At 43.8% G+C, this 12,729-nt stretch overlaps 1 protein-coding gene across 4 annotated transcripts in view; it reads right to left on the bottom strand.

Annotated features, from left to right (window-relative positions):
* Window positions 1–12,729, bottom strand: part of BCL2L13 (BCL2 like 13) — a 45,118-nt gene that overhangs the window by 7,117 nt on the left and 25,272 nt on the right. The gene's annotated exons all lie outside the window — the stretch shown is intronic.

Here is a 12,729-nt window from a genome sequence, read left to right as displayed (position 1 = left end):
ACCCTAAAAACCAGGCTCCAGTTAGAGAAAATGTAAGTGTAAAACACTGATTCCCTCCCTGTAGAAGGAACAGCATTGTTGAACCTAGTCATGTATAGACTGCTGAATTTGTAGCACAGAAGAGACATGCCTTAGGGGGAAAATTAAAAGTGAAAAAAGAATTACGTGCAGAAGAAGAACCTAAGACGTGCATGATACCAAGAACATAAAAACAACAGCTAGGGGCCAAGAGGAACCCCAAAGTTTGATATGCCATATAGTCAATGCCTGTGAAACTAGAAGCAAAGGTTAGATTACTCCCTTGTTCCTAACAAAAATGATTTGAACATTTTACCAATCGCTGCAGTACTGGGAGCCTTTCCAGTGCAAATTCCCTTTTCAATTACCAAGCTTTCCTGTACAGTCCCATCATAACATGAAGCACTGGAAAAAAAATCCATTATTTTTCTTTCTCCCTGATCTCTTCTGCAATTAATAGTTCTCCTGTGCAGTTGTCCTCCTCTTTTTTAAACCCTTCCTGACACCTATGTATTTGGGCTTTGGTTCTAGTCCAGTCTTCTACCACTGGTCTTCCTGTTCCAAGATACCTCGTTGGTTCTCCCACAACTTTTTTTGTGGATCCATGCAGTGATCTGTATGAGGAAGTGATCCAAATTAAACATACTATTTATTTAGGTGAGTTGTTTTTAACCCTGATCACCTTCCAGTTAGGTTTGCTGAGATACCCCAGTGTGCTAGTGTGAGGGTAGAAGAAGGCCAGCAACCACTCTTGCTTGCACTGATGCCAAAAAATGCTGTATTTATCCCCGTGCCCGGCTTCCAGAGTAGAAGGAAAATGTATTTCGGCTTTGTAAACTCCCGGTTATCACTTTGTTCCTAATATGCTAAGAATCCAGTGCCTACAAGGGAATGGGTTTTAGCTTTCAGTAGGCATATCAGCAGGGCTGATAACGACCAGGCCAGAAGCGAAGTGCTCTTCTCGCAGGGAAGCGCGAGGGGCCCAGGCTCTGCACAGGCAGTGGCGCACGTTCCCAGGGCTGCCACACACACTGCACTTCTTCGCCTCCCTAGAAGGGGGAAGGATCTCCACACAAGTGAAACAAAACCGAGTATACAGGCACAGGAGAGAAAGTTCATCACTTGCATTAACTGAAGAGCACACGAAGCAGGAACAGACCCCTGGCAAAAGCACTGACCTGGGACTTGAGAGATCTGTGGAGCTTATGGGCAGTAACACTTGGCTCTTTCACAGTGTAGGCTATCACTGTATCAATAAACTTGTGTTGATTACGGGAGCGAGGTTTCTCCATTCATTCCCCCCAAACACACTGACATTTTGCAAAACTAGACTGACTCATACCTGGACACTTTAGTACAACAGTGCTATCCTGCACTACAGCCTACACTGGGAACATAAAGATTTCATAACATATTTTGTCAGGGGCAGGATCTGAATCTCCTCATCCCATTGAGCTTTGGAAGATATTTATGCACTAGAAGAATAATCTTGCGTAATACTTTGAAAGGAACTTTTCTTCATAAAAATCTCTTAAATTGCTTGGATATGGATACTGGTCACTTCAGTACCCTCTTGGAAGTCATGCTTCACTACAAAAATACTTTTTTCAAATGCACCACACACCATTAAAATAAAATGGAGCTCTGTGACTTAGGAAGATGCAACAGGCATCATACAGTAAGGACAACAAAAGAGAAAACCTAAGAAGTAAATGCAGAGGCTACTGTATCTGCAGAGACTGAACACTGCAGGCGCGAGCTGCCCTGCAGTGTGCAAGGACGGAAACCTGCACAGCACCATCCGGTCCTGATCCACCAGGTGCTCAGGAGCAGTGGCACTGTGGTTAGCTTCTTACATGCCGCCTTTTGCTGAGTGTGGAAAGGCAGCCTGCTGCCTGGACACACTCTGAGATCATACATTTGCGCTTCTGATCATCCAGATTTTCTCTGGATGTTGATTAAGAAAGAAATATTCTCACTGTAATGCAAGCTGCTAACAAACACCTGTGATAATGGCTTTTTTTTTTTAATTTCCACAGGTGGTACAGACTCAGAACCACCACAATTAAACAACAAAATAACTAAGAGTAAAACCTGCAGTCTCATGAACCTGTGATGTTCCCCTCCTCTCCCCTCAGCACTACTCTTCAACAAATCAGAGTCAATGACTCTTTCCTGGCCTGCCCTCAGCACAACATGACAAACAGACTGCATTTGTAATCTGATGCTAGCAAAAAGAATGGGGAAGAAACCCCACACAATTGGTAGCAGCTCTTCTCTTAACATACTGCTGGAAGGGCACAGACATTATTATGACTGGTCAAATACGAAGCACAGATAAATATTCTGAAACCACACTCTCCTACAGAATTGTGAGCTGACTGGTTGTAACAAACTTTTCAACAGCAAACTTAAAAAAAACCCCACTAACTAGGCCTGTATTCAGAGGGCCAAGTTCCCCTGAAGTCTCTGTCTAGATGATGGCAGAAAGTCAAGTGCCTTTGAGCAGTGACTCAGCAGCCCGCAGCAGAGATGAGGGAGCCGCCCATAGTCACTACAAAGGCACTACAAAGACTGAGGTGAAATTTAAGCCGTTCTAATGTTCCTCAGTACATGTTCCTCTAACCCCTTGGAGTGGGTTTACATGGCAAGGTTGTGGTAGTAGGGGGCTATAGGGGTGGCCTCTGTGAGCAGGGCCCAGCAGCTGCCCCATGGTAGATAAGGGCCAGTTTCAGCTGTCTCCAAAGGGACGTGCTGCTGGCCAGAGCCAAGCCAATAAGTGATGTTTGCGTCTCTGGGAGAGTAGATTTAAGAAAGGGGAAAAAGCCTGCTGCACAACAGCAGCTGGGAGAGCAAGGAGTGAACCAGCCCTGCAGCCCCCCAGGTGAGTGCAGCAGGAGGGCAGGAGGTGCTCCAGGCACACAGCAGAAGTTCCCCTGCGGCCTGTGGAGAGGCCCCTGGTGGAGCAGGCTGTCCCCCTGCAGCCCATGGGTCCCACACGGAGCAGATCTCCACGCTGCAGCCCGTGGAGGAGCCCCCGGTGGGAGCAGGTGGATGCGGCCTGGAGGAGGCTGCGGCCCATGGAGAGCCCCCGCAGGAGCAGGCCCCGGGCCGGAGCTGCAGCCCGTGGAGAGGAGCCCGCGCAGGAGCAGGGGTCTGGGGGGAGCTGCTGCCTGTGGGGGACCTGTGCTGGAGCCATTTGCTCCTGGGGGATGGACCCCGTGGTACGGAGCCATGTGGGAGCAGTTCTCAAAGAGCTGCTGCCTGTGGGCAGCCCCTGCAGATCAGTTCAGAAGGACGGCATCCCGTGGGAGGGACCCCACGTGGAGCAAGGGCAGAGAGTGACCGAGAAGGAGCAGCAGAGACAAAGTGCTATAGACTGACCACAACCCCCATTCCCCCACTCACCTGCACTGCTCAGGGGGAGGAGATGGAAGAGAGTGGATGGAGGGGAAGGTGTTATTAGTTTCTTTCCTTTGTTTCTCACTTCTCTAGCTTGTTAGTAATAGGCAATAAATTTTACTAATCTCCTATGCTGAGTCTGTTTTGCCTGTGACAATAATAGTCGAGCGATCTCCCTGCCCTTATCTCAACCTTTGATCCCTTAATGTATCTTCTCCCCTTCCCCTTTGAGGAAGGGGAATGAGAGGGCAGCTGTGGTGGAGCTCAGCTGCCCACCTGAGTAAAACCACCACACCCTTGCTTCTGCTCTGTTCCTGATCCACCACTCAACTCCCCTTCCTCTCACAAGGAAAATCAAAGTTGTTCTTTGATGAGAAAGAAAAGAAAACAAGATCAAAGATGTTCTTTGGAACCCACAGATGGGTTGATAAAGATAAAATGAACAAATGATATCAACAAAGCACCACCACAGCTACTATGTGGACCAGTAGCTTCCCAGACCCAGCAAAGTATCTTAGCTCAGCATGACATGATGCCAGATCCTCATCAGGTTAACAAATGGGGGAGTCAACACTGATACATAAGGATCAGGCATTAGTTATTCTAATTATTCCCACACATCAGGGCAGTTTCCAAACGTGATGTGGTTTCCCGGAGCACTATCACTGGAGAGGTGCTTCTCACAAAATACAGGTAAGATCTCGGCATGTGTTGAGGGCAACATGATAAACTCTTCTGGAGAGGGTAAGGGAATGAAGGGATGGTATATGGGGAATATGGGCAATTTTCAGCATTTCAAATTAATGCATGTGCAAACCTAGCCCCACACACCCATCCTACCTTCAGCAGAGTGGAGGGCCCAAGAGGCTCAAGCATTATTGTTCCTTTCCCACACTGTACAGACTGGACTGACCTCAAAAGAGTTATCAGTCACTGACTCCCCTATAAACCAGGCCCTTATAAAGCCCAGGTGAGCCTTTCGGTAGCAAGTCTTCACAGACAATTTAACTTCCACTTCAGTGCCTCAGGGACAGAACTCTCCAAGCTTAAACAGACAGACTGTCCAAGGTTGAAAACCAGGGGGAAAGCTAACATAACGAGTGTCAATGAATAATTTTGCCATGTTTATCATTGAAAGCATATGAAGTTTTAATTGAAAAGCCAAACAGTAATATGCATTATTTAAAATAGATGACTTTTCTTGAGCTGAATTAAGAGTTAATTCAGAAAGTCAAGAGGACAAAGCTGTGCTTTCATACCGATTTGGTTGAGGTTTTATTTTGTTTGTTTGTTTTGTTTTTCTTTTAAAGCAGCTGCAATAAAAACTGAACGACATTTAGGACAACTCTCTTGATTCATCTACAGATGTGACCCAGAAGCAAAGCTTCCACAGACAGATTAATTCAGGACAGGATGGAACATTTGGGAGGATTTTTAATAACCCGAGGTCTTATATAAGCCATACTCTTTAGATTTAATGGTAACTAAGGAATGTATGTATTTCTTTATCTGCTTTATTTATTGTAAATAGATAGTCTACTGCTCTAGACCAGAAAAATCAGAGTTGAGTTTTCAAATCTGGGACGGGACATTTGCAAACTTGGAGTGCTTTTCTTATTCTTACAGAATACCCATTATTCTTACAGAACTATATCATGTTTGCCCACAGAAGCAAGAATAAGTCCTTCACTGCACCACACTGTCACTTCTGACTCCAACCACTGCCACTTGAGGGAAGAGTTGGCACAAGTCATGACAAGAGGAAGGAGAAACAGATAGTTCCCTTCTTAGCCAGAACACAAGGATGGTCCACAGCACATGCGGCTGTCTTGAGAAGGTCAACTTAATTCTGTTGAGGTGGCATCTGCAGATAGAAAAAACGAGCTCCAGAAGTCAATCACTGTCTTCAACCTACTGGTTGTAGAACTTTTCCCCAGGACTTCTACAAGTGACAGAAAGCACCTTCAATAAACATGCTAGACTATTCCTCAGGACAGGCCATGGCCATTATGCTACAGGCCGAGCTACACTAGTCAACTGTAAACCAGTAACAAAGCAATGATCTGAAACCTCCTTCTCTAGGCAGAACCTATCAGTTTGGATTCAGCCGTAGCCCTACTAGCATCAGTAACCTGAACTTTGAAAATCAATCTCAGCAGGGAATTCAAAACATTACCAATCTTTAACATATAGTCAGAGATTGCTACTTAACAACACTCGTCAAGTTACAACTATGACTTAAAGACAATGAAAAGCAAAAATATAAAAAAAGTCAAGATTTGGAAACTGATGCTCGTGACAACTATTTTACAAAGTTTTCTAATAGGTCTGTTATTAATTTCATACAGACAAGCTGACTTACTAACTAAAGAAGTTATTTTTGCTATAGAACAAAATCTTTAACTATACATAATGGAACAAAAATATTCAATAGAATAAAAATTACATTTGAATATATATGAAGCTGCTTCTGGTAGAAATAGGTATTCAAATTAAAATACTGAATGCCTCAAAATACAACTTTTTTTCCTACAAACGTAGTGTTACATCTCTAACAAAAAGATGTTGATATCTGGGTTTACAGATTATCTCTGCAATTAGCTTGCTGAGTTGAGCTCCTCAAAAGTCAAGCTAGTAGACAAGGAAGTGCATCTCCCTGCTTCCAACTGAACACATGCTCTGTTTCTCTCCTAACACATCCCCAGAACAACCTGTTATATGATGCTAAATTAACTCTATAAGTAAGTTTTATCTAGATGTTAAGGTTTGCTCTAAAAACATATGAGGTTATAATAAAAGTCTTCCAAAACAGAAAGTGGGTGGTGTTTTTCATTTATTTACATTTAAGTGTTCTGAAAAGCGTGACTGGTCTGGTTCAGTTCTTACAGAAGTTTAAGCAGGCAGGTAACAGCTAACTGTTCACACAAGGAATGATTTGAATAGGCAACTCATTCAAAATTAAAATCTAATGACACAGACAAAAAAAGCTATACAGCCAAATGAGCCAGCCATACACCCCAGATCTTGATTTTGTCTAGAGAAGGTAAAACTTCTGTACGCTGGTCAGAGAGGAGTGCCACCTTCCAGCAAAAAAAAAGTAAATATATGCTGCCTGAATCTTTTTTCTCCTGCCAACTGAATAGACTCACATCAAATGGACTGAGAGCAGCCCTGAGAAGAAGGACTTGGGGGTGCTGGTGTATGAAAAGCTCACCAGAAGCCGTCAATGTATGCTTGCAGCCCAGAAAGCCAACCGCACCCTGGGCTGCATCAAAGCAGCGAGGCCAGCAGTGCGAGGGAGGGGATTCTGCCCCTCTGCTCTGCGAGGCCCCACCTGGAGCCCTGCGTTCAGCTCTGGGGCCCCCAGCACCAGAAGGACATGGACCTGTGGGAGTGGGCCCAGAGGAGGCCACGGGGCTGATCAGAGGGCTGGAGCACCCCTCCTATGGAGACAGGCTGAGGGAGCTGGGGTTGCTCAGCCTGGAGAAGGGAAGGCTCCGGGGAGACTTTACAGCGGCCTTCCAGTGCCTAAAGGGGCCTGCAGGAAAGCTGGGGAGGGACTCCTGGTCAGGGAGTGTAGTGATAGGACAGGGGGAATGGCTTTAACCTAAAAGAGGGTAGAGTTAGATGAGGTATAAGGAAGAAATGCTTCACTCAGAGGATGGTGGGGCACTGGCACAGGCTGCCCAGAGAAGCTGTGGCTGCCCCATCCCTGGAGGTGCTCAAGGCCAGGCTGGATGGGGCTTTGGGCAGCCTGGGCTGGTGGGAGGTGTCCCTGCCCGTGGCAAGGGCATGGAACCAGATGCTCTTTCAGGGCCCTTCCAACCCAAACCTTTCTGTGGGTCCATGTAAATCCCCAAGGAAACACCTTGAAACACAGGAGGAAATGCTGACAGAAAGCGGAACATTCCAGAAGAGCAATATTTACAATAAGAAATTCAAAACACTCAACACAGCCAGAAGTTTCTTAGGCTAGCGTACTCAACTTTACCTTGTAACATAATCTGTCTAAGACAAATGAGGCTCAGTCATTTCTTTCCTTGTCACAGCAATGAAAAAAGTACTAGGAACCCATTAGACACTTTTGTGCTTAAAATCTAGTGTCTGAAAAACAGGAGGCAATGAATTATGAACTGGCCTGCATCCAGGAATACCAAAAGATCTCCCTCTGAGGAAATACGCAAGTTTCCTGCAGTAACACATTTCCCCAGAGCTGGGAGTACACTTGTCATATGATTTCTACTGTAACAGAGGTGTAGCCGTACACTGGTGAACCACTGAAGTGCCGTCCATGCCAAGGGCTGAGCAGGAAAGGCTGTGCCTGTGGACTCGGTGCAGCTTCATCCCCACCCGAGCCAAGAACTCGGGCGACAGACTCCATCCTGCCTCTGCATTCATAGCTGTGCTATGCCTCTTCAGATAAGTCTGAATTCAGACTTAACAGCATTACCGTGCTCGTCCTTCAGAGAAATGGATTATTACAGAAGGGCAGCTCACGACACCCAGATCCAAAATAGTTCCAAAATAATAAAAATCCCCCAGTCACTCACTGTAGCATTCATCTTTATGAAACTCAAGATAGGTGGAGCCAAGAAAAACAGAGCAGAATTCACAAATAGGACTGTCTGACTTAAACTTTCTATCAAAATACAAGAATGGAAAAAAAAGAATGCATTGTTCATCTGAACCAAATCATATCATGCTGATATTACAGCCATTGCTCCTACCCCTTCAACACCTGTTTGACTAGAACACCCTTCAGAAATGATCCTATTGATTCCCCTGTCCTCCGGCATAACCTCTGCTACGTGCAGAGTGGCAATTCCAAAGCAATACCCTATTAGGTTTTAGCTGTAGCAGTGAAAATTGAAGTAAATTCATTAATTTAGAGACCATTTCGTTAGAAAGGCTGATCTGAACTTGTTGAAGGACAAAATGAAAGATCTAGTTGCTCAGTCATTCACTGTTTCAGTTCCTTTTCCTTCAGCCACAGTGCCTAAAAAAAAATAATAATCTATTACTGTACTAAAGAAGTTACATACACAAAAAAGTGGATATTTCATTGCCATCTTCCATGGCACAAATACAAAGTATAATTATTTTGAAAGGAAAACTCCTTTATAGAACTACTTTAATTAGGTTCCCCTTTCTTGCGCCACTACCGTTATTAAACTTACTTATCTTTCCTCCAGTGTAGCAAGTCTGTCTATTTTTGCATTGTCATTCTTGAGGCAGACACCTGGGCTGCTGCAGAAGATTTTGATCTCCAGTTGCGCACACTGACTGCCTTGCTTGCCTGGGATGACAAGTGCCTCTTTATCCTTTCTCTCCAGATTAACAGACTCTAGTACGTACATTATTCAATAAACAGCAGCAAAGAAAATGTCAAAAAGCAGAAAAGCCCAAACCAAAACACTGGAGATAAAGAACAGCCCTTCTGAAGCTGAGATAAACTGTAAACATTATGCATGCTTCCAGGAAATTTACTTTATCCTCTTCAACACGGGCAAATGACTAGTTAAATTCAAATCCAGGTCTGAACATCCTAAGACACGAACCCTGGGAAGGCAGAGTCGATTTCAGCTATGGGTCATAAATACAAACGCAAGCCTCCTACTGAGAGAAGAAAGGTTACTGGTTCCTGATAAACACCAACTGCATACATTTATTTCACCCCTTTCAGCGATATGAAAGGCAGATGGGCTTGTAACATGAGAGTGAATCTGAGAAAAAAAGAAACAATACCTAGCTTCCAAGTAATCTTATACTTTTTCCCTTTTACAGACATCCCCAGACAGATGAAATCTAACCACTGAAATCAGAATACGCAGAGCTTGAGAAGAAATAAATTACTTAGGAGGAGGGATGGGAAAGGAAGAGGAAAAAATCCTTACCAACTGACTGGCCTTACTGTGCACTTCTCCAGGAGATCAAGAATTGCTTCTGATGCAGCAACATTCAGCCCTGGAGAAGTCAGACAGAGGGAAAAGGGAGGGGAGGTAAGAGGAGGGGAAGGGAGGAGACAGGAGGAGAGGGGAGGGGAGAGCGTGTACACCGCACGTCAGTTTGTTGAGCCCTAACATTGCCTTTGGGAAGTACAATGAAATTACTGCCAAATCAGACTAGGAATGGGCTTGTGATGCTTCAAAACAACACAGAAACAAGATCCTAGCGTGACCACTGGGGTTCAGAGCAGAATCAGAAGGAAGAAATGTGTATTCTCACATGTAGCTATTCAGAGCACTTGAAACGCCAAACGTGCTTTTTGCTCCAATGAGAGATCATACTAAAATTTAAAATCAAGCAGAGTAAATGTAAGAGCTGCAGCAAAACCTGTCACTGCAATTAGTGAAAGAGGGAGACCATTCCGAAGAAAGCAAGATTACCTTGCTTTCCTAAAGTCTTCCAAACTCAGCTTGCAGCTACTTGCAAACCTATGAGATTGTGAACGAGATGGAATAGTCATTTCAACTCTTCATACACAGACATTTCCATGACAGCTGCATCCAAACACAGCATGCAATGCGCTGAAGGCAGACATCCCTCTTCGGAAGACTTTTACCCTAAAGCAGTACAGCACACTAGTAGGAAAGGGATCAACACACACATTTTGATAGCATCCAAATATGGTATACACTTCCACATCCACAAATATGACAGCGATTCTCCTACCAACCAACCATTACAACCCAGTCCCACTCTACCATTAAAAGCTAACAGAATTGAAATTTTAGAGCCTGAAGGAAGAATGGGAGGGGAACATTCATTGTTCAACTCATCACCACATCTTGACAGAACAGAGAAAAAAATCCAAAAGTTACTTCGCACCTTAGAGGTGCTACCTTTAGTTTAGTATCTCAAATTCCCCATTCCTCACAAGCCGTGCTGATTTCCTAAAATACGTTGCCTCGCTATCCATTTTCTCAACATTTATTCCCTTGAGCCAGCAATTGTGCTTCTAATAATTGTTGTCTACTGTCCTCTATCAGATGCTTTCCCACACCTACAAGACGCCCAAGCCCACAAAATAGTTTGAAACCTTGTAGACAGACAGAATCTCCGGAGCTCTACAAGCTGTACACTGGCAGCACAGCCTTACGCAGCAAACGGTCTCACTGCATGATGCAACACCATACAGTTTTGACTCCACAGAACAGCAGTTTGTATAGAGAAAGGGCTCATCTAGCCCCTGCTCCTCCAACTGACTACTTTTCTTCTGGCAAAGGTAGGCTTCAATCCAAACACCAAGGAGGATCCCAAATTATACAGTGCCAAGGGAATAGACAGAACCTTAAAGACTACAGATTTTATTCAGGTTTAGCACTGAAAAACAGGCTCCTGTAAAGCTCTCCTCTGCTGCTGATCCACAAAACACCAGATATGCTGTTCCGATACCTTTTCAGTTTTAAATAGAGAGCTCTTGCCAGCTGCAGGAAAAACTTATCTGCACACCACTCTGGAATAACATAAAAACCCAACCTCTTAGTGTCCTAGCAGTGTAATTCACTGGAGACTCAAGTTTATAGATCACCCGTGGCTCTAAAAAAGCATTACTGATAACTTGATCTGGCACACAGCACTCCTGTGACAGATGCTTATCTTAAAAAAAATGCAAAACACTTGCATGATAGCTAACAGCCTGCCATGTGGCTCTCCCAAATCCTTCTAAAAAATAAAAGTATCTTCCACTCCCTGCTCTCAGCATTGCCATCCCCAGAATACCATTCCCAGTAAAACCACAAGCAAAGCAGGTCCCCCAACCCCAGCCCCACAGCAACTCACAAAGGGTTAGCGCGGCTATGCTAACTCAGTTGGAAAGGATTTTTGTCACCTTGCCTCTTTCCTCGCCTCTTCTGCTGTTTCAAAAATAGCTCTGGCTTGTTTGCTGTACCGCTTATGTCAGTCTGATTTTATGCCTGAGTGGATGTATACAGACAAGTTCGTAGCCCATTAAACACTGGCTACCCAGACCTGTACATACATGCACAGTCACACAAACACAAAGCACACCCCCCTCCCTCAGAGGCCATGCTGAAAAGCTGCTTGTTTTCAGAGGCTTTGCGCTGTATTAAGTATGTTTATAGCAGGCCTCAAATAGGGGCTAGAAAATAGACCACAGCCTTTTCTGAGATTAAAAAAAAGAAAAAAGAAAAATAACTCTCACATCCACCCCTCTTAAAGTTGTAAGGGCCTTCCCTGTGATGAAAAGACTTTGAAATGGAAATGCATTTATCAAGTGACCTAAGGTCATTTGGATGCATGCTGTTCAGTGTTTCTGTCCATTAAAGACAACCCCCCCTCCCCCCCCAGAGGTTTTGAAAACCATTATCCACAATTGCCAGGAAGTGAAAGGAGTTAGGTAGGTGCAGAAATACAGAAATACTGGAACTACTGCTAAAGAAAATTTCAGGTAACGTCCTGAAATCTGAGAAGTCCTTTGAATGAGATTTTTCCTACTAACACTTTTTAATCATTAGGTTTTACTGAATAGCTTTTCTTTTTACAATAAATCAACTTGCATTTCCCTAATCCCAGGTTAATCCCATTCAAATCTGGTATCCTTCCCAAACACAGTAATCTAAAGATCAGCATCCTTTACCACAGCTCTGCCTTCAAGACCCAACTCATCACCTGTGAGTTAACTGATACATTTTTGATGCATCTTGCTCAGTATGCCATGACTCAGGAATATTGGTTATCATGAATTTAAGATTTCCATAAGGAAATGCAGCACAAAGCAATTTTGCTTGTTCCTATATAAAATCCAATATGCATTAACTATTTAATAATAAATAATAATAAATTAGTACCTACTGACATTTCTGTACTACGTGCTCCCCAATTGCTTATCTTCTAAAAACCCTTTGAAATTTAAGAGGAGAAAAAAAAATAACATTTCCAGCAGTCATTGTAGCATGAAGACAAGATTAAAAAGACGACCCTCTCAGGCACTGTATCTCTTTTACTATGAGTCTTTGCATGTACATGTAATTCTATATGTATATTAACAGGAAAGAGCATTCAAACAAAAGCTCAACCATTAGCATACACAAAGTGTATGAAAATTAGTTATTATTTTACTTCAGAGGACTTCTATTTCAACAACAGTCCAACACACCAGACACGCAAAGAACTGGAACAGACCAGCTGGGGAAACTGTGGGGTCCAATCACATACGTCTTCAATACCAACATCAATAACAAACAGGTAAAAGTCAATTATGCCTTGGGGCGGAGAGGTAAAATACATTATTGCCCAGCATCTCTTTCCAAGTATATGGTCCTGACCTCCTGATTCTTTTCTCCCTTT

This window comes from Anser anser (assembly GCF_964211835.1).
Source record: "Anser anser genome assembly, chromosome: 1".
In the NCBI taxonomy this organism is placed as follows: domain Eukaryota; kingdom Metazoa; phylum Chordata; class Aves; order Anseriformes; family Anatidae; genus Anser; species Anser anser.
Note: the sequence above shows the minus strand (reverse complement) of the source record. Positions and strands in the feature narration are given on the sequence as shown.